Raw genomic sequence first — 21890 nt, 5'->3', positions numbered from 1 at the left:
ATTAACTAGGACACCAGAGGTGCAGCAGCTCAAAGCATAGAATCTAAACAGGAAACTTCATGTCTCAGTTAGTTGGTCCATTTGGAACTGAATAATTTAGTAAGATCATTAATTTTCTCAAAGTGAGAAATAAGCAGATTTTACTGGATGTGGACATCATATTAATATGCATATATAAATGTATCATAGAAGCAAAGAATCTCTGAGACACAGACACTAAGCAAGGTAGAATCCACTGACTTCCTTGGTTTGGAAAATCATGATGTCTCAATCATTTTGCTGGGTTCCGTCCATCATGGGACTTTGGTCCTTTCTCTACCCACTACATTTGGAATGTCATCCTCTGATGTAGACTGTTAAAAACAATCTCAGTTGTTTTCATATGAAAAGTTTCTTGCTTCAATCTTGTGACCAAATTATCCAAAGAGGAGTTCATCCCTGAGCTCTTACTGCCTGTTGTTTGAGCTGAAATCATGGTGCCTACAGGTGCAGAACAAAATCTATAAACATATTTTTCAGCTTATTTTTCACCTGAATACAGGGCCTCAGATGCAGAGCCTAAGGCAAGAAAGAGTTCCAGAATTCTCAGTGGCAGTGGAGGAGGTATAAGAAAGTGCTCAGAGTGTGACAGCTCTCTGCGTTACTGTGACAGCCTCACCCATCTACAAGTTAGAAGCGCATAAGGTCACAAACATTTGAGCTAAGTATAAACCTGCAGGAAACTGTGAGATCTGGATGCATCAGACCTATGTCTGAGCAAACATGTGTGTTGGTGGGATGTTTTCTTTTGGTTATTATCATCAGGATCTTGTTTAATCACAGTCATGCATATGCCTATAATTCCTCTGAGTGTTATTACAGAATGAAAGAAGATTTTCACCATGAAGGAGATGTAACCATTGGTGTATTTTTCCCAGTTCATACTTTCTACACAGGCAACAAAGTTCCACATTCTTATCTGCCAAACATTTACACCGACTTTCACATACAGTAAGTGTTGTTGTTCATTTATTCTGTTTCAGATTTCATTTTAGAAGGATGTTGTCTAATAAGATTAATAAATATTAAATTATCCAATGTCACTCTCGTATCTAATGTAATTGAATAAATAAATAATGACATCTCTGATTTCCAGTGCAAATTATGCAATGCACGGACAATAATTCCTACAACACATTCTTAGATTTCTAAACCTTTCAATATGTCTGTCCATCTTCTACAGCTGTCCTCCAGTGACAATATTGTACATCATAGGCTACTAAAACACATTTATGAAGAGACAGAATCTTGTATTTTTATTTCTCATCATTTTTGCTAATTTCTTAAGTTTTTCACATTAATCAATTTTTTTTAAAAATTCATGTGCATGAAATATATTAAAATCCAAAATCAATTTTAACTAGTCCTTAGGAGATAGGATTGAACTTTCTTGTGTATAATAATAGTGAATATTCAGATCACAACATTTATGTACTTGAGTATGTCATAACTTTACTTGGTTCTGAATACAGCTGAGTGCTAATTCAGAAAATCCTAATTTCATTTTTCTTCTTTCTATTTCTTTCTTTTGGGATCTGGGCATTTCCTAACTATGCTTCTGTGATATCTTGGGCTCCCTTTCTCTTTCTCTGAAGCCATTTTCCCTGCAATGTGGCTTCTCCATCTCTGTCTGACCTCCATGTTTTCTGAACTCAAGTACTTAAGCATGGCTGTGTTTCTTCTCTCTCCCATTGCCCTCCTCCAAGAAACTGGTACGATGTTCTCCAGACCTATCTTGGTGCTTTTTCATTTTAAAAATCTAATAATAAAGCATTCAAGTTGAAAAAAACCCACATTTTAGTATCATACATGAACTGGACATAATTTTTGATGTTCTATATATAGAAAAAACAGAGATCTAAAAATACTGATCAGATTTTGTGATTGAAGTTTTCATCCCCTTATCATTGCTTAGTGGTTGGAGGTTTTGAGCACCTCTGCTGTCTTTTCCTGGAAAATATAACAGGGATTTTGATTATAATGTGCTCAGAAGACTACATACATGTAAGAAATTCTCAAAATGCATGCATTATATGTGTGTACATATATATATACACACACACACACACACACACAAACACACACACACACGCACACATTCAAGTCTTTCTGTTAGGAAAGAAAACTTGGTTTCCACTATTTTTCTTGGTTTCCACTATGAAGGACTTTTGTGCCCATTTCCCTTCCAGTACATGCCTTTCTTTATTTATCATTTTGGTGTTTCTGGCTGCTTTCTTGTTGGTTTTTAAATACTTTCCGGAATTAATTGAGAACTTAAGTACAGTGTGTTTTGATCACATTCACTCCTCCCCTAACTCCTTCTGTATGTTCTCTTTTATACTAACCCTCCTGTTAACCCAGGTTGACATTTCTTCTTTCTCCCCAAAGAGACCTGTCTATGTTGATGTATTACTCATAACACTGGAGCCTTTTCTGGACAGTGGAAAACCTACTGGAGTTCAAAGCTTTGATAATAACTATCACAAAATGTATCAAAAACAAAATTCCCATGGCTAGTTGTGTGATTTCACACAAAAGTCTCTTTTCTATGCTTGAGGTTTTTTTGTTTGTTTGTTTGTTTTTTGTTTTTTTCCTAGTGTGACCTTTTGCAGCTCTGGTGCCACTGATACTATGCATTTGTATCTACAATTACTCTGTTCTTTCTGGAAAAATAATTTCCTTTTAATTATCTACAACCTCTGGAAGATCACTGAGATTTTTGTGCCTGAGAAAAATGTGTGTTCCTCATCTGAAGCTGAGCATTATCAAGTGCCTCACTCTCTCCAAAATGATCATTTGAAGGTCTCTGTTAATTTACACCTACCAGGAGTGGTTTCTGTGACAAAAATAGGTCAATGTTCTCATCTATGGTTTGAAAAATAAATTATTAGCAATCATGCTAATTCTATGTCCCTTTAGCAGAATAATATTATTATATTCTGACCTTGGGCTTATGGTCTCTTTTGTGTTTCAAATAACTATGCTATTAATGAATTTCTTCTCATAGAACATGCCCTTGTTCCAAACAGAAAATTATTTGAATATTCATGGAACATTTCTTTTGCTATTGCATCAGAGGACATGTCTTATTAGGTCAGTTATTTTAGCATCATAAAGGGCTCATAACTGGATGGTGTCAACTAATTATTATTCCTGGTTTGATGTATACAATTTAGTGTTTAGGATATTCACCAGAGGAGAATTTTGGAACATGATTTAAGCCAATAGAAAACCTTTCTTAGCCAACCCCCAACTATACTGGGTGATCAGGATTCCAGGGTACCATGGAGAATTTCTCAGGATGAGCTTTTAAGTACAAAAAACATGTTCTGTGTTAAAATACATCAGTTAACAAGAACAGTTAGCTAGAATTGGAACTACAGAAGCAAAAAGCAAGTTTAATTTATTTAGAATCTTTCTGAAAACTATGTGTGCTGTTTTCATTTTCATCAGGAGGTGCTGTCCGTTTGCTGAGCTTTACCAGCTGAATGGCAATTCCACCATCCAGTCAGTTGTGCTAAGCTCTGGAGGCCTACTAAGGACTGGGGCACTGCTACATTCACCACTGTTCTCAGGGAATGAGCCAAATCATGACCATTTATTTTATGATCCAATCAGAATGAGAGTTAGATGCCCACCCAGTGCTGATAGCAGAGTAGTTTGCCAGGGGGAGCAAACATTTTCACAACCATGCCAAATACTTCTCTAATTGCTCCTGATCAGTTATTAAAGAGAAACTGGGGTTCTCCCAAATCCATAATATTTTCCTTTATTTCACAAGAACTCTAAGCCTCTCCAATTTTGTAGGAACATTTCTGCAAAGAAATCTGTTTTTTTTTTTTTTTGGTTTTTTGAGACAGGGTTTCTCTGTGTAGCTTTGCGCCTTTCCTGGAACTCGCTTTGGAGACCAGGCTGGCCTCGAACTCACAGAGATCCGCCTGCCTCTGCCTCCCGAGTGCTGGGATTAAAGGCGTGCGCCACCACTGCCCGAAGAAATCTGTTTTTTAATTCAGAAACAGGAACTTTTATTACCTCTAAGTTCTGATAAACATATCTACGTATTTTGGAAACAATTAGAAGAGCCATTGTGTCAAACAATTTGTATATGTCCACCAAGGAGTTTCAGAGGCCCAGTATATTGCATACATACACACACACACACACACACACACACACACACACACACACACACACACACACACATATATATATATATATATATATATATATATATATATATATATATATTATAAATAATCCCATTAGGCTGAATATCAGCTATCCAAAAGGTAAAAATGTGAAGCTTATAAATTTGGGATATTGGATTTCTTTGTCCTTTGTAAGTCTCCTAATGTTAATTTTGGCTACCCTCAGTCATTGTTAGTATGTCAGTCAATGGGCTCACAGTCTGTTAAATTCATATCTCTATGTAGTATGAGGGCATGGTCTAAGCATAACCAGCAATTCTGGCTGATTTTGGATGGGAATGATATAACACTATCCCTAAAGTCCCACCTGCAGAATAGAGTCTGATTTCTTAGGCTATTCGTATTTCCCAAAGACCTAAATCTTTTTAAATCAATCGTTTTAGGATTTTCCAGTTTTACAATGGAAACCTCCTTGATGCTGCCAACTAGAGGACAAGGCCACAGGGAATGTATAAAATTATAAACTCTATACTACTATCTAAAAAGATAAACTTTCATGTCCTTCATTTCTCCAATACAGTCAAACACTTAAAGTAGACATCAGCAAGTAAAGGTCAAGATGAGATAAAGGCTCCTGGTCTGTAGTCACGTTAGATAATACCTTCCATGTATCTGTCATCCTCAATCTCCAGTCCAGCCCTGAGAACAGTGAGGCTTGGACTGTGACCCAGTGTTCAAAGCCATAGTGAAAAACACAAGATTCAGTAAGAGGTATAAGAGCATGGAGTGCAAGAACCTGGGACCAATGAAATCTTATTATTAATAGGCTCATAGTTCAGAGACATTCCATTTGAGAATAGCATCTGTGGCTTCCACTTTCTTTATCTGGGTGTGTGGGTCTGTGATGTAAGAGCACCTGCATTCACCACCAGAGGAGTAGAGAGAATGACCTTGTAGGGTCCTTAACAGATTAGCTCCAGTGTCTCTTTGTCTACTCATTTGACACAGAGGATATCACTGAACTTAAGAAAAGTGAAATTGTGGTGGACACAGAAGATGTCTTGATATCTTACAAAATTCAGTGAATAGCATGTGTGGAGAACTGGAATGCCTTTAGTGACGTGATAAGGGAATGATTAAATACTTTTGTCAACTGCTTGTCTCTGAGCCTGGGAAGCAGATGGGGTATTCTTCCAAATATCATGTCATGGGTAGTTAATCCCTCCATATATGGGGAACAATAAACTGAGGCACAGTAAAGCAGGAAGCCTATCCAACTTTTTCTGGACTCTAATGAGAATTTTGTTGGAGTTTCATTTGATGTCCTGTTCTTTCTTTCTGCCAGCTCAGAACTCTGTGGTCTAGATACACAGTGAAGTTTCTCCTCTATGTCTAAAGCCTTAGCTATTAATTAAGAGGGTTTGGGTTATGAAAATCAGGATATTGTTGGACCCTATTGTTTGAAGGAATCCAAATTGGAGCACCATTTCTGCATGATCTTTTTAGCTACTATTTGAAGACTTTTAGTCTATTTGTGGAACACTTCTAACCACTCAAAAATGGTATCTTTAAGAAAGTTGCAAGTATTTTTCCCATCCCCAACAAGCCAGATCTTGGTTGATGTCAGTTTTTTCCAATATTTGACAGGGTGTTGTTCTTCATTTGGATCCCTTCTTGTGTGAGAACTCTCTGTTTTCGATTTACTTTAACACAATCCTGGTATATGGCTGAGATATGCCATGCTTGTGTGTCACATATATCTATAACATACCTTGGTCTGAACAAATCAGAAATTTTTACGGTACCCAGAGGAATAGCCTGGTGAAGGTTTGTTCCAGAATCCTGCCAGTTATTTCTGAGAGAATGAACGTTTCCTCTGGTACCTTCCATCAACACATAGGTGATGGAGGAATGTCTTTCTGTATACAGCAAATATGTGTTGCTCTGATTGGTTGATAAATAAAGCCATTTGACTTATGGCAAAACAGCTTGAAGGCAGAAGGAACTTCAAAGTGAAAGACAGGAAGAAGGCAGGGAGAGACACCAGCGATCCACTCAAGGAGCAACATTTAATGGGATGTGGGTAAAGCCACAGAATATGTGATGATACATAGATTAATAGTTATGGGCTAAATTAAGATATAAGAGCTAGCTAGCAAAAACCTTGAGCCATGTCCATGCAGTTATAATTAATACAAGATTCTCTGTGTTTATTTGGGGGATGCAAGTGGGAGAGATTTGTCCCGACTGCCATCAGACCAGGATAGGAAATCTCCTGGCTACATATAGTTTTGTACTGACCATCTTTCTTTACCCTGCAGTCTCAGGTAGCACTGTTTTGTGGTATGTTTCATCAGAACATCAACAAGTTTTAGTGTCAGCTGTCAGACAGTGAGTTAAACTGTGTGCCCATGGAGGACAACAATATCTAGGGGAAGCCACATAGCCCCTAGGAGGGCCAAGATTTTTTAATGTCCTTTTTTCCAGTAGTGAGAAGCCATCTTTCTCTATACATCACACAGTTGACATACCCACTTGTAAAATCATATCAACTGATAGTCCCTGTATATAGTAGTGGAGTTTCCGTTTCTCCATATGAAATAATGGGCTAGATCAATCAGTTCCTCTAGTTGGGATGAGGTTCCTGATTTAGGCACAAATAATTTTATTAAAAGTAAGTATTGTAAGCCAGGCGGTGGTGGCACACGCCTTTAATCCTAGCACTCGGGAGGCAGAGCCAGGCGGATCTCTGTGAGTTCGAGGCCAGCCTGGTCTCCAAAGCGAGTTCCAGGAAAGGCACAAAGCTACACAGAGAAACCCTGTCTCGAAAAACCAAAAAAAAAAAAAAAACAAAAAAAACAAAAAAAAAAGTAAGTATTGTATCTGTCATGTTTCCTGATTTCATCTTTCATCTGGTGACAGTCTTGTCTGAGCACTTGTAGGTCATCATCAGGCAGAGGGATATCTGGATTGATGATGAACTGAACTCAAGTTGGGGCAAGGAGTAGATTATTGTATTGGATCAAACAGTCCTTAAGCAGATGATGATTTTTTTCCTCAGTAGAAGACCTCATTTTTCCTAGATACTATGTGTATCAGATCTTAATACCTTTAACTCGATTGCATTCTTTTATTAAGCTAGCAATACTGTCCACACATATTTGACAGATAGTCCATCCTATGGCTACAGGGTCCAATCATTTGGACTGATGTATCACAGGGAATTTCCATGGTCCCAACATTTGGGTAAAACCCATTTGTCTTTTGTGTCATGGACTGGCATTGAAAAGGTTTTGAGGCCTCTGGAAATTCTAGGGCTGCAGCCAAATTCAGAGATATGTCTAAGCCTTGAATGTCTTTCATTTAGTCTCTTTCAAGATTATGGTTTTAGTTTTCCTACTTTGTGCTTATGTATAGGCATTGCAGTTTCCACAAACACTGAAATACCCAGCTGCACCCAGGCATTCTGGAATCTGTGCCTTAGTCTTTGTAGTTTGAATCTGCAGTTCTGTGCAGTCTGCAATTTCCTCATGTATGTTTTTTTTCAATCTCTGCAGATATAATTTTAAAATACACCAGTTGGTTCTGGCCCTGGTATTTGCAATTGAGGAAATCAACAGGAACCCTCATCTTTTACCAAACATATCTCTGGGATTTGACTTTTTATAATGTCCCATACAGTGAGAAAAACATTCTTATGAATGTTCTTTTTTGGCTCACAGGCCTGAGCAGATTTCAGAGTCTTCACTATAATTATAACTGTGAAAAGGAGAGAAAGTCAACTGCTGCAATAACAGGACCATCGTGGGCAAAATCTTCCCATATTGGGACACTGCTTCAGCTCTACAGATTTCCACAGGTGAGGAGTTGTATGGGAAAAAAATGCAGATCTCCTTTGTTGACATTTCAGGTGTGTCCATAGGTAAAAAGTTATATTTGGATTAGTTAGATATAAATGGTAATTGTCCAGACAATTGGAGATGGACCTCTATTTTAGTCACTGGGAAAAGAAAGGGGAGGTTGGAGTAGACAAGGAGGATTAATAAAAATAGAAAATAGGCCAGACATTTTCTGAAAACTTCTCTCACAGAAGTTTGCCTTTAAAATCAGGGTGAATCCATCATTGTGCTAACCATTTCCATCTGTTTCTGCAGAACAAGGATTGTGCATAATGCCATTGTTCTTTCCCTGGTTTTCATCTTTCTTTCTCTTCAGCTCACTGTTGGTCCTTTTGAGCCTATCTTCAGTGACCGAAGTCAGTTTACTTCTCTCTACCAGATGGCCCCCCAAAGCACAACTCTGTCTCTTGCCATGGTCTCTTTGATGCTTCATTTTGGCTGGACCTGGGTTGGGCTGTTTATTCCAGATGATCACAGAGGGACTCTGTTTCTAGCAGACATCAGAGAAAAGATGGAGAAAAATCAAGTCTGCATAGCTTTTGTTGAAATGATCCAAAGCACCTGGAATTCATTTTCATACAAATACTGGAAAAGTCTTGGCATCATCCAGGAAACATTGGCCAATATTATCATCATTTATGGTGACAATGATTCACTACTAGGTTTAATGAGCAATCTAGGGCAACAGATTTTAATGAGTAAAGTCTGGGTCATGACCTCTGAGTGGGATGTTACTAATATCGCTGATTATTTCTTGCTGGATTCTTTTCATGGAAGTCTCATTTTTTCACAACACCATGAGCAGGTGGCTAAATTTAAAAATTTTATCCAAACAGTTAATCCTTATAAATACCCAGAAGACAATTACCTTCCTAAATTGTGGTTTTTGTTCTTCAAGTGCTCATTTTCAGTGCTGGATTGTCATCTTTTGGAGAACTGCCAACCCAATGCTTCCTTGGAATTACTGCCTAGACATATATTTGACACGGTAATGAATGAAGACAGCTACAATACATACAAGGCTGTCTATACTGTAGCACACAGTCTCCATGAGATGAGTCTTCAGCAAATACAAATGCAACCATTTGGAAATGGGGAAAGAATGGTGTTCTTCCCCTGGCAGGTAATATTCCTTCCATTGTATTAGAGCATCAACAATGTGAAATTTTGAGAGTCTTCAGAGGCACCAAACTAGGTATTACATATTTCAGTATTTACGTATAGTATATGTGCATATACATACACATATGCATACGTGTGTGTGTTTGTGTGTGTGTGTGTGTGTGTGTGTGTGTGTGTGTGTGTGTGTGTGTGTGTGTGTATCCATCCATAGGAGATTCTTCATGTGTTATCCTATCTTCCAGGTCAGTGCAGATCTTTGTGTTCATGTTGCTGCAGAATAAGGTGCTAGTGGCAAAGAGGAAATGATTTTCATGCATATAAAAATTGTGTCACAAATAGCTACACAGTTTTTTCATTGTAATGATTACCCCAGAACCCTATGAATTTTATCAGTGAAACAATGACAGCTCATTATCCCAAGATGTTAGTATATAAATGATTTCTTTCAACTACTATTTAGTCATAAGTACCCACATTTTACTCCATGAATTTTGAGATAAACCCTGTGTATAAATGGGTATAGCTTTCTTTTAAAGAAATTGAGATTTGCTTCAATCAATACTCACTGATTCCATTTCTAAGTTTGTACAGAAGATGTTCCTGAGGCTCACTGTTCCTCAGATATAGAATTGTATCCCATTAACTTAGGCCACCATTGCTTACCTTCAATGTTACCTACATTATTATCGTGTCCTACGGCACTGATAATGGACATTGAGAGTTATTCTATAATCCACTGGTGGTCAAACTCTCAGACCTACATTAAAACATCCTCTTGCATCACTTTCAGCTTCATTCTTTCTTGAAGAATATCCATATGGGAGACAACATGGCTTTAGAATGGAAACAGAAGTTAGATGATGATAAGTATGATATTCTCAACTTTTGGAATTTTCCAAAGGGTCTTGGACTAAAAGTGAAAGTAGGAAATTTTTTGCCCAGTGCTTCCCAGAGTCAACAGTTGACTTTATCTGAGGAGATGATACAATGGCCTGAAAGATATTCAGAGGTGGGTTATATATTATCTCAGTGCATTAAACTTATCATAATAATACAAATATATCCCCAGTATAAAAACTTCTACTTTTGAAATTAAATCATAGTACTGTAAAAGTCCCAATAAACAAAGACAAAAAAATAACTACTAGAACACAATTCTTTATCATCCCCTGATTCTACAAAAACGATGTTTTTAAGCTTTAAATATCTGCTATTATTCAGTGGTTCATATCTTAAATTTTGTCAATTGGAAACAAATTAAGTACACCTGAGAAGCAGTATATGCAATCCTTGTAATGTCTCAAAAGACACTCTGATGTAGAAAATATCTACATTCACAACACAAAGGTGAATAAGTTATATTTTCTTGCTGTGATCAAACACCATCACCAGAAGTGATTTTTGGAAAAAAGAGTTTATCTCACTTATTGTTCTGGATTTCCGTGTGTCTTTTTTACTCAAGAGGCATGCCAGTGTTTGGCATCCTTGGAGAGATGGGCAGGAACCTGAAACAAAATGTCTCAGTCCACACACTGGAAGCAGAGAATGAATACTGGAATTAGGTTAGGGTCATACATTTTTAAAATCCCCAACCACTGAAATAATTCTGCCAATAAGTCTGCAACTCTCAAAGTTGCAATAACTCTCAAGATAGCACCACCACTGAGGAAACACATACTCACATATCTTTGTTTATAATTAGCACTTTTCATTGAAACCAATACACAATGTCTCTATTAGAATTCCTTCACTGTATCTAAAATTTGAGTAGTTCATCTTGATTCCATGCTTAAAATTACAGAAGATAAACAGTTATCTTTTCATTTATCCACCCCTTGAACTGAAATACTGTAGCATGCATGTGTGTCTGTTATCTCTTGTTCTGCTACTGAAGATACATACATACCTAATGTAACTTAAGCAAGTGTTCTTTTGGCTGACAGTATGAACCTTCAGCCCTTATCTTTGGAAATTTATTGCTCTAGGAGCATGAGGTTCCTGAAGACATCATATTCTCCGTCAAAAGAAAAAAGTAAATACCACGAAACACCTTTTTCTCACTCTCAATTCTGAGACATCAGCCTACAGAATTGTGATGCTCACTCTTAGAGTGAACCCTTCAAACTTCTCTTTAAAAAGACTCACAGGGATGCCCAACAATTTGTTTACATGGTGATTATATGTACTTTCAAGTTGACAAGCAAGACTTCCGATCATGGTGGATATAAAAGTTTCTCAACTCATTAGAAAGCAAGCACAGAGACAAGATCCACCAGGAAGGACCATTTGACCTTCTAGGTCATGTCTTCTATGATCTACCTGCATCATACTTCTGTAGCTGGAGTTTTCCTGCCTGACCCACAGTCAGGACAAATCTCTCTCACCTGCCAGTCCTACAGGCGAGTCGACGAAGTAAACACAGAGACTTATATTGATTACAAACTGTATGGCCATGGCAGGCTTCTTGCTAAATGTTCTTATATCTTAAACTAATCCATTTATATAAATCAATACCTTGCCACATGGCTTGTGGCTTACCGGCATCTTTCATGCTGTTTATCATCGTGGCGGCTAGCAGTGTCTCTCTCAGCCCTCCACTTCCCAGCTTTATTCTCCTCCTTGTCCCCCCTATACTTCCTCCTACCTGACTACTGGCCAATCAGTGTTTTATTTACCAACCAATCAGAGCAACACATTTGCCATATAGAACATCCCACAGCAGACTTGTCCCTACCTCATTATGATCCAAACTATCTATTAATGGGATAATCCTCAGACCAATTTTGTATAGATCACAGATGCTCAAATTCCTTTTCTACTCTTATAGGAATAAAACTTGGAAATTAATTATGTGATATTAAAATTATTATTGAGACTTTCAATAAACCATGAGAATTTGTTAACTTTGCTCCCATTTTCTCTCAGATTCCTCATTCTGTGTGCAGTGAGAGCTGTGGTCCTGGATTCAGGAAAATTTCCCTAGAGGGCAAGGCTGTTTGCTGCTATGATTGCACTCCTTGTGCAGACAATGAGGTTTCCAATGAGACAGGTAAGAATAAATCTTACCGAAATGGTTCCACATTTCTACAGGATTCTGAATTATCTTAAAAACAGAAAAACATCTAGAGAGAAGTTGGAAAAATATATTCCTTCTCTTATTTAGGATATGAAATGTGCATCACCATGTCTTGAAATAGTGCAGAGTAGGCATTGAAATTTGTAATTGATTTACATTTCTGATCAACTTCAGCTATTGTTTCCTGCAGGAAACCCCTATTCTCTGTACTAATCAATATGCTTTATTTACCCACATAATTTAACACACAGTAATCAAATGCACAAATTGGATGTTTTCCTAACTGTATTTCAATAATGATTAGAACTCACCTAAATGTAGGATAGGTTATTTTAATAATGATTCTTCCCAGCAAGAACAGAAAATTAGCAATTTGTGTTTGATATACCTACTATATAATTATTAACTGTACAGCATAACTAAAATTTCAATTTTCCTTAATGAATAGGATTATGTCCATTTTTATGCTCCAATTCTGTGAAACAGTATATAAAACATTATCCTCAAAGCAGTTCCAACAGTCTGCTACTGAGTGTTGTACCAAGACCTAAGAGCTGCAATGGAATATAGAATCTCCATTTAGAAGAATAGTTCATGTACATAATCATAGCATATTTCATTGGGAAGAAAAATCTTTAAAAGCTAGTATTTCCATACCTAATATTAATTTGTGACCAGGTTTATTTCAATTTTGAAATTTTGAAATGTTTTCTATTCTTTGAGACTTTCATACTATGTATTTGGATCATATTCATACCCTCCCAAATCTTCCACTTTCCTACCTAACTTCTTTTCTCTCTTGTTAAAAAAATTAAGAAAAATTCATTGAATTCAGTTTCTGCTACCAAATACTCTTGGAGTGGAGTCCCTGATGGAATATGGAATAATTCCTACTGCCACATTCTTAAAGTTTCAAGTGTCTTCCCCTTATAGCAGCTATGAGGTCAAATAGCTTCTCAGTGAAGTGTAGTACTTTATACCAACTCTCCATACATAATGATATTTGGTCTGCCCTGAGCTTTCACATGTTATATGCATGGTAACTAACCTTGAATTTATATATTGAACTGCCCAGCTGTGTCTGGAAGTTTCTATTCCCTTGAAGTATTTCATGACCTCTGACTTTTACTTTCTTTCTGCAACTTCTTTCATGCATTTCTCACACTGAGATGTAAAAGACTTTGCCCTCAAGCTGTTATTCAAAAGAAACACACTTTTAGTGAATATGCATGCACATGTTCACACACACACACACACACACACACACACACACACACACACACAAACAGTAATTTTTATTACATGTATCATGTGCCTTTAGTAAGGAATGTAGTTATACATGTGAGTCATCCATTAAAACTTAGAAAACTAAAACAAAATGAACACCTCTACATAAAAGAGAAGGAAATAACAGAGCCTGAGTTTATATTTTGAAAGTAGGTCCTAAGAACAGAAATAACAATGTGTCACAATAGCTGAAGGAAAGGTTATTTACAAGGTATGTAGAAGTAAGTTTTATTCTACTAAAGTGAATTCAATATTGAAAATCTGGTGATGAGTTTCTTTTTAAAATCACGCAAAAATATGACAGTGGAAATCTGGCATGTATAAATCACTCTTCTTGTATTTAAAATACAAGATTATGAATTTTATGAATTTTCAAGAGGAGAATAATATAAGAATGTTATAATTTATACCCTGAAACTGTCTCAGTAGTTCTGACTTTTCACCAATTGGAATGACGACTCTTCACTAGTGCACTAGTCAAGCCTGTAACAACATAGTAATGCCTATTTACTAAAGCTTTCAAAGAGAAGAGTCAATATTAGAAAACAGGAAGCATATATAATAATTTATAATGATAAGAAAATTGAGACCCTATGTTTAAGAAGTGTATTTTATGAAAATAATTTCAAGAGCAAACGCCCTCTTTTGCACTATTCAAATTAACAATGTGGTATAACTTATGATGTGGTTTCAGATATAAAGTATGTTTATGTATTGCAATTCAGTGTTCTAATAACTTCCAAAAGAGATACATCAATAACACAAGAGGCTTGAAGGTATATAAGAGAGAAAAGTGTAAGGTGTACATAATGTATATCACTATAAAGAAGATGGGTTGTATGAGAAGCTACTAGTAATTGATAACTACTACCAAAAGAGGAATATCACTTTTTCTTTAAGGTTGTGGACGCCGAAATGTTGCGCATATTCCAGTTGTAGCCCCCATAGTATGTATATACTAGCATTACTGAATAGATTCAGTGAGTATTAAAATGTAAAAAGAAGAGATAAGAGAGCACATTAAGTTGGGAAGTAAAAGTGGGAGAAGTAGAGGAATGGAGCAAGAGGAAAGAGGGCTGAGTTGGATCAACATACTTTATAAGTTCACAAAAATAATAACTGAAATATCAGATAAGGAAGTTGGGTAGTATAAATATTAAAATGTTCACTACAGAGTTTGGGTTTCTTAGTCCCTGAGAAAAAGGAAAGTGATGTAGATAGCAATTCTGTCCTAAAGTTCAGAAAAATGGCTTAGAAAAGAAGGGATAACTTAAGCTTGGATTAAATCTCACCTTCATTTCTGATCAGGTATGGATAAGTGCATGAAGTGTGCAGAAAGTCATTATGCAGAGACAGAGAAGAAACACTGCCTCCCAAAAGCTGTGAGCTTTCTTAACCATGAGGACCCCTTGGGGATGTCTCTCACAACCACAGCTCTGTGCTTCTCTGTACTCACAACTGTGGTTCTTGGACTCTTTGTGAAGCACAGAGACACTCCAATTGTCAAAGCTAATAATAGGATCCTTAGTTACACATTGCTTATCACACTTACTGTCTGTTTCCTATGTTCCTTGCTATTTATTGGCCATCCCAACACCACAACCTGTATCCTGCAGCAGATCATATTTGGAGGTGCTTTCACTGTGGCTCTTGCAACTGTGTTGGCCAAAGCTATCACTGTGGTTATTGCCTTCAAGGTTACTTTTCCAAGGAGAGTGGTGAGGTGGTTAATAATATCAAAGGCTCCAAACTTCATCATCCCCATATGTACTCTGATCCACCTTGTCTTCTGTGGAATCTGGCTAGGGACCTCTCCTCCCTTTCTTGACCAAGATGTTCATGCTGAACATGGACATATCATCCTTGTGTGTAACAAAGGCTCAGATTTTGCCTTCCATGGTATATTGGGATATCTCTGCTCCTTGGCACTTGGAAGTTTTACTATGGCTTTCATGTCACGGAATCTTCCAGATACATTCAATGAAGCCAAGTTCCTCTCATTCAGCATGCTGGTATTCTTTTGTGTGTGGATAACATTCCTCCCTGTCTACCACAGCACCAAGGGGAAGGTCATGGTGGCTATGGAAGTCTTCTCTATCTTGGCTTCTAGTGCAGCCCTCCTTGGCTTCATTTTTTTCCCTAAGTGCTATATTATCTTAATGAGGCCAGATAAGAACTCAGTTCATCATGTCAGGAACAGGCCACATTCTAGAAGGAATAACTCTTTCAAAACCTAGTTTAAAACTCAACATAGTTCCCATATTAAGACATGAATTTCAAAGATGAAGTCCAGCTGATCACTACTGAAAATATGTGTTATGCAATTAGAGTATGGGTTTGATTCTTTGTGCTTTTACACGGTCATCTGCTTACAGGAAAATTTCTGTCTACAGTCATCTAATTGTCCTAGAGCCTCTTTATACTGGAGATATTGGAGTTATGCACACTTGAAATCCAGGTTGTATTTTCATAAGAGCAGGACCTCAATATGTATCTGGGTTTGTCTGAAACATTCTGTGAATATCATGATATTTCGAACACACAGAGATCTGCCAACATCTGTCTCTCCTCTTCTGAGATGCACAGCTTCACACCACCTCTTCTGGTATTAAAGATGGCCAGTCCCACCACCCCACCATATTCGTCTATGATATAGACTGAAGATTCACGTTATTGTTTTAAATTGCTTGAAAGCATCAAGTATATTCTCTTTTCCAATTGTACTCATCACATGTTGTTTTAAACTTTGAAAGTGTTTCCTAGTAAAATTTTATCTTGTCTTTCAATAGCTGTGGTAAAATATATAGATCAAAATTTTATTTTATATTCAACTTTTTAATATATCAGATTTGTACAAGAACATCCATCTGTTTCGTAAGGTCTCAAGGCCTTTCAATAAAGTATCATGTTTTCATTCAATTTATGTAATTATACTGAAAAATACAAGATTTTCAAAAGGTATACATAATCTTTTATGAACATAAGATTTCATCAGTCATAGAATAATATGTTGCATGCTAAGTTAGAATGTAGACTTACAATGAATTATATTTTTTTACCCATTGTCAAATGTCAGTCAATCAGAACAAGTAACTATGTCTAACTACATGTATCCCTTATTTGCCCTCATATGATGTATGTCACATTTCCACCTGTTTTAAGTCTAGCTGACTACCACTAATTCCTTTTTAATATAGGCACTTGAGCATCATTTATCTAAATGGTTCTTCCAATTAACTGCTTTTCTTTGATTTAGTATATACTCTTCATTAAAAAACATGAATAGGTTACAACGTGCCACTTTCTTATTACATATTTCTCCAGAATTCATCACCGTTTCATACAAATACATACAATATATGAAGTAAAATATTTTCTATTTCCATATCATTAAATAAAATCAAAATTGTATAAAATTGTTAGACTTTTACTACTGTGAGTTTTGTCCTAGCTGTGGTGACTCTTTTGCTTTTATGTCTATATACTAGGCTAGGAGGTTTCACAAATGCTATTGTTAGCTGTAATTGAACATAATTACTGCTTGTCAAGAGGCAAACCAACCCTAGTTATGGAAACCAAATCAACAATCAAGAACTAGTGAAGTCTTGGATCTCAGAGGGAAAGCTACAACTGCCACTTTGCTAAAATAGCATAGTCTCTAAACATTCTAAATATTGTTCTCATATACAATTAAGTCAATTCTTCAGATCTCTTTAAATATATGCCATATTGAAACAGATGCATACAATTATACAAGACCACAAGCAATCAAATTCAATAATTGTGGATCCCAGTTACAACTGATACATTTACAGTAAATACTCCCCTAAGGTTCAGGTTTCATTAATGAAGATCAGACAGAAAGAATCTAAATGCCTGAGGACCTGAGAGTTTACTGTGAGATTATGTCTCTTAGGAATGTTACACATTACCCACAGAGACACACAATGTTTGATCAACATGACTTCATAAATATGAACTTAACTAGGAACACAGCAATAGGAATGCATATGTGAATGGCAAACCTCATTAGACCTCAACCATTCATGGATTACAGGGAACAAAGTAAAGCTGACTGCTGTGGGATGTTCTGTATGTCAAATGTGTTGCTGATTAGTCAATAATTAAAACACTGATTGGCCCTTGGCTAGGCAGGAAGTATGGGCGGGACAAGGAGGAGAATAAAGCTGGGAAGTGGAAGGCTGAGTCAGAGAGACACTGCCAGCCGCCACGATGACAAACAGCATGTGAAGATGCCGGTAAGCCACAAGCCATGTGGCAAGGTATAGATTTATAAAAATGGATTAATTTAAGCTGAAAGAACAGTTAGCAAGAAGCCTGCCATGGCCATACAGTTTGAAACCAATACAAGTCTCTGTGTTTACTTGGTCGGGTCTGACGGCTATGGGACTGGCAGGTGAGAGAGATTTACCCTGACTGTGGGCCAGGCAGGAAAACTCTAGCTACAAATGGCGCCCAACGTGGGGCAAGAGTTTCCACCTAAAAACTGAGAAAAAAAGATTCTAAAATGGAGCAAAAAACAGTTCCTAATTGTCTCTCTCAAATGAGCAGCAGCTGCTGGTTTGAGCTACTTGTGGGTTCCTGGTGTGCATGCTCGACATGCTGTATGGCAGGAATAAGGCCTCTGCAAGTGGCACATTAAGCTGCATGGTGGATTTAGACTTTGCTAATACAAAACAAAACAACAAAACAAAAAAGGTTTCTGGACTACACGCTGCTTGGATAAAAGCATAGACCCACGATAGCTCCCAGAGTTGGTGGTAAACGTAGCCATGTTGGGAAGCTGAGGTGGGAGGAGCCAGCAGTCACAGCTGCTGCAGTTTAAGGCAATAGATTCACAATAAGACAGATTCAGATGTAATAGTTTAAAATGTGTGCAAAAGATACATATACTTGAAAGAGACAAAAAAGATGATATATAGAGTTATAGAAACAAATACATAGTTTTAAAAAATAAAGTCTTTAAAGAGACAGTAAAGGTAGTATAAAAAATAAGCCACGTAAAAATGGATATTACACAGAGAATCTGGATTGTGTTGTCTTTGGGATTTTTAACTGCAGAAAAACATTTGATTGTAAAAGCTGTATATTTTAAAGGTAACTTGACTTCAAAATTTGGATATAAGGATATGTTGCTTTGGAAAGGAGATTCTGCTTTTGTTCCCACAGAAAGCCAGAGGCTATGGATTTGTTCCAGATTAAGATACATCAGGTTTGACCAGCCAAGACCCCCTGAAAGGTCTCCGATGACACCATGGCCCAGATGATCCAACATCCAGAATGGTTTGAAGGCATCTAGCTCAGACGATACAGCTTCATGGACTATTCCATAATCCTAAAATTTTCTTTGTTTCCCCATAAGATACAGCGCCCCCCTCCAGCAGGAAGTAGTAAGAGAAGCTACGCCCAAATTCCCAAATTATATGTAATTTTACTTTGTTAGGGTTAAAACCTTCCTTTTTGAAAAAAAAAAGGGGGGAAGTGCTGTGGGATGTTCTGTATGTCAAATGTGTTGCTGATTAGTCAATAATTAAAACACTGATTGGCCCTTGGCTAGACAGGAAGTGTAGGCGGGACAAGGAGGAGAATAAAGCTGGGAAGTGGAAGGCTGAGTCAGAGAGACACTGCCAGCCACCACAATGAGAAACAGCATGTGAAGATGCCGGTAAGCCACAAGCCATGTGGCAAGGTATAGATTTATAAAAATGGATTAATTTAAGCTGAAAGAACAGTTAGCAAGAAGCCTGCCATGGCCATACAGTTTGAAACCAATACAAGTCTCTGTGTTGACTTGGTCGGGTCTGACGGCTGTGGGACTGGCAGGTGAGAGAGATTTACCCTGACTGTGGGCCAGGCAGGAAAACTCTAGCTACAGCTGACAGAGGAAGAAAAAGTGTTCCATGAAGCAGAGCACACTAAATGATTTGTAAGACAAAATGGTATTCACACACAATTTAGGACTGTGTATTTATATGTATTCATATACATGAATTATATAGTACATAATTTATGTGTTATAATTGAAATTATATGTATAGGTTATACAAAGTATATATTATATATAGGAATTATACATATGTTTATATTCCTAATATGTACTCACAGACATTTGAATGTATATATGTACTAACAACTTAAAAAAAGAATCCATGAGTTTGTAATAGAGAAAGAATTGGTATTCAGGATTATTTAGCAGGAGAAAAGAGAAGGGAAAATGATGTAATTCCATTATAATATGAAAAATAACAATGCAGTTCTATTAATTGGCATTTAAAGTTCTTTTATATCTTCTATATTTTTTTTTTTGGTTTTTCGAGACAGGGTTTCTCTGTGTAGCTTTGCGCCTTTCCTGGAACACGCTCTGGAGACCAGGCTGGCCTCGAACTCACAGAGATCCGCCTGGCTCTGCCTCCCGAGTGCTGGGATTAAAGGCGTGCGCCACCACCGCCCGGCATCTTCTATATTTTTAATGTTGTTCTTTAGCTTTCCTTACTAAGTAATTAAATATGTTGTGAAATAATTATCCTTCAATTCACATCAAAATTTTTTTAAAGAGCTGTCCTCTACAGCTGCGGATCCTGCATGGAACCAGAGTAGAAATTCTGCATATGGGAGATGATTGTGTAGCTGGGTCTGTTTGAGGGGACCCTGGCAGTGTGATCCCTATCCATAACAGGTGTAGGAACTGGCTTTCTGGATCCCATTACCTGTGGTAGGACACACTGCTCACCCTTGATGCTGCCAGTAATGGCTTGGTCCTGCCTCATCTAAATGTACCAGACTTAGCTGTCCTCACATGGGAGAACTTACATTGATAGAGGAGAGGATGACCTTATCCTGTTAGAGGTGGGTTGGGGAGGGGGGAATGTAGATGTAATCAACAGTCTTATTAAATAAGAAACACAGAACCAATGCAAAGAAGAAAGACAAGAGGTCAGAGTTAAGAGCTAAAATCTTACCCTTCCTCTTGCGGTGGTCCTACCTCTCCAAAGAGAGCTACTTCCTGTGTTAAAGTCTTTATATACAATTTCTGCTCTGCCTTCTCATTGGTTGCAAACCCAACCATATGACAGCCTCATCACTGCCTGTCTGTACAGACCTCCAGGTCTTCTATGATTGGTATTGGTGTGTGTATCTAATGCGGGCTGTATCCCTGAACAAACAGAGACTTACCTAGCTCTGCTTACCAAGTTCTGAGTTTAAAGGCATGCACCGCCAAAGCCCAGCTTTCCTATGGCTTACTAATACCTCTGACCCCCAGGTAACTTTATTTATTAACATACAAATAACATTTTGGTACAAATAAAATATCACCATATTTCTCCTTTTCTATTTTAATAAAAAGAAAAAAGGAAAAAGCTTATAACTAACATAAGAAAAACTATATACAAAAGTACAATAACTATATACAATATGTATAAGTAATAAATACCTAAACAATGTCTAGTCCATTTGTATTTGACAAATTCAGATAAAATAATTCCATTATCTATCCTATTGTATCAAATTCACTTTCTATCCTAATTAATCTTCAACTATAACTAACTAATCTTCAACTCCCTCAGAGACCCAAGAAGGAAATAATATTAGCTAACAAAAATAAAAACAGGAAGTACATGCAAGCAACTTCCAAAAAATTGTGAGTTGACAGAAACTGCCAGCTGCTTGGACAGTCATCTGATGTTTCTCTGCAGTGTTGGGGCATCATCTTCAGCTTGTAGACTTAGCGTATCTGACAGACTCATTTGTGAAGTAGGATGTACACAAGGTCAACAGTTCAACCTCACATTGGGTGAGAGCAGTTTATATACCAGAAACACCTGAATTCCACTAGAGTCATGTCATGATTCAGGATTTTAAATTCTGGAAATTGTTGATGTTTTTTGAATTCATCTGTCCATTTTTCTTGGGTATGTGTGTATGTGACTTCATCTCAGCATCCCATTCTTCTCCACATCCCTCTATCAAATGCCAGTCTACTATTGAGAGGCATGAGTTTAGTTGCTCTTCAAGAATAAGTGTTTCAGCTGCTGTTCCATTGCACATCAGAAGCCATCGGCCCACTGCCTGTTAAGCTGCCTTCGAAGAAAAGGGCACTGTACCTTGTCCGGATTGCGAAGGCTACTTCACAGATGGTGCCATATTGTCCAGGCCTCAGAAGATGCCTTTTGATAAAGCCATAACCACACTTGTTTTGGCAAGAATCAGTAGTCCTTTGTTTTGTGTCCTGTCTGTCTTGTTTGTCAGCAGTTGATTCGAGGATACTTTGTTGTCCAGTGGCTAACTTTTGTCACAATG

The 21890-nt window shown here is 37.3% G+C and overlaps 1 pseudogene; it reads left to right on the top strand.

The window, feature by feature from the left end:
• Positions 1-862: 862 nt before the first annotated feature.
• On the top strand, positions 863-17587 carry LOC128124307 (vomeronasal type-2 receptor 116-like; annotated as a pseudogene).
• Positions 17588-21890: the final 4303 nt, after the last annotated feature.

The sequence above is a fragment of the Peromyscus californicus genome, unplaced genomic scaffold (genome assembly GCF_007827085.1).
Source record: "Peromyscus californicus insignis strain IS unplaced genomic scaffold, ASM782708v3 Scaffold_4__1_contigs__length_199733344, whole genome shotgun sequence".
NCBI classification, from domain to species: Eukaryota; Metazoa; Chordata; class Mammalia; order Rodentia; family Cricetidae; genus Peromyscus; species Peromyscus californicus.
Note: the sequence above shows the minus strand (reverse complement) of the source record. Positions and strands in the feature narration are given on the sequence as shown.